The 1501-nt window shown below is 43.1% G+C and overlaps 1 protein-coding gene across 1 annotated transcript in view; it reads right to left on the bottom strand.

Annotated features, from left to right (window-relative positions):
• Positions 1-1501, bottom strand: part of EEF1G (eukaryotic translation elongation factor 1 gamma) — a 15692-nt gene that overhangs the window by 4583 nt on the left and 9608 nt on the right. The gene's annotated exons all lie outside the window — the stretch shown is intronic.

Genomic DNA, 1501 nt, shown 5'->3' with positions numbered 1-1501 from the left:
AAAAAAGAAGCGCCACAGAAATACTCTGGGGCCTTGGCATATGGCGTACCAAGGCAGACCTTCAAGGAGAGTTGAATATGGGATCTGCCAGCATATGCTCCGACTCAAAAAAAAAAAAAAAAAAAAAAAAGAGCAGCTGCATCTGGAGCCTTCACTCAGGTGCATTACCAGTTGCTCCCATTCATTAGCGTGATGCCTGTAATTTACAACTCTATAGTTATTAGGTCCATCACCAGTGGCAGTGGGTGCTGGTTTACCCCAAATCAAAACCATCATGACATGCATTAGTCATACGTGATGACACACACCTATAGTCCCAGCTACTCTGGAGCCTGAGGCAGGATGACTGCTTGAGCACAGGAGTTTGAAACTGTGTGAGCTAGGCTGAGGCCACAACACTCTGACCCGAGTGACAGAGTGAGATTGTCTCGAAAAAAAATAAAGAAAAGGGAGAGGTCAAATTTGAATTCTAACAGATCAAGTAGCGAAAAGAGATGGCTTTAGGAAACGGAATGAGTAAGAGAAAAAAGTACAGAGAAAGAAAGAGTTCTGCAACAAATTGACCACAATGTATATATTTCCTGTGTTGCTTAAACTCCCTATAAAATAACTTGGAGCAGTGACAAAAGACAGGTAAGATGGTGGCAGAGAACTGGGCAAAAACTGGAGGTCCCACTTTTATTACCCCTAAAATTCCCCTTTTATTATTATACTCTTCAAACACCAACATTTACTGGAAAGATGACAGAGGACCACCTTGTACACTTCCTTTTTAAACTTCAACTCCCCTCAAATGTGGAAACAATGAACTAAACGGACACTATATAGCCATAATCATCATCCTTTCTCTAGTGAGCTATTTTTATAGTCTGATTCATCAAAACAGAAAAAAAATAGAAAAAAAAAAGGTCCTGCTCTTGTGTCTGCTGCCTCAGCACACCCAGCCCTGCAGAGCATAGGTGAGGCTCTCTGTGTCTTCTTTCTCCCTGCCAGAAAGGCTCCAAATGAGCACAGTCAAGACTAATTTACCCCCACACTGAATTGTGTCCCTGACTCTTCCCTTTGCTAGCACCTGTAGTCCCAGCTACTCAGGAGGCCCACATAGGAGGATTGTTAGGAGCTTAGGAGTTTAAGACCAGACTAAGCAACACAGCAAGAACCTGTCTTGGCCAGGTGTGGTGGCTCACACTTGTAATCCTAGCACTTGGAAAGGCTGGCTGAAGCAGGAGGATTGCTTGACTCCAGTTCAAAACCAGCCTGGGCAATGTAGCAAGACCCTGTCTCTACAAAAACCAGAAACATTAATTAGCCAGGAATGGTGGTACACTCCTAGTCTGAACTACTTAGAAAGCTGGGGCAAAAGGATCACCTGAGCTAGGAAGTGTGAGATTATATTAGTGAGCTACAATGACACCATTGCACTCTAGGACAGGCAACAAAGATCCTGTCTCAAAAAAAAAAAAAAAAAGAAAGCAAGTTCTAGTCTTCCTGAATACGCATG

This window comes from Otolemur garnettii, unplaced genomic scaffold, assembly GCF_000181295.1.
Source record: "Otolemur garnettii isolate 467f Iridium unplaced genomic scaffold, OtoGar3 scaffold00140, whole genome shotgun sequence".
Lineage (NCBI taxonomy): Eukaryota > Metazoa > Chordata > Mammalia > Primates > Galagidae > Otolemur > Otolemur garnettii.
The sequence above is the reverse complement of the archived record's forward strand: the minus strand, read 5'-3'. Positions and strand labels throughout refer to the sequence as shown.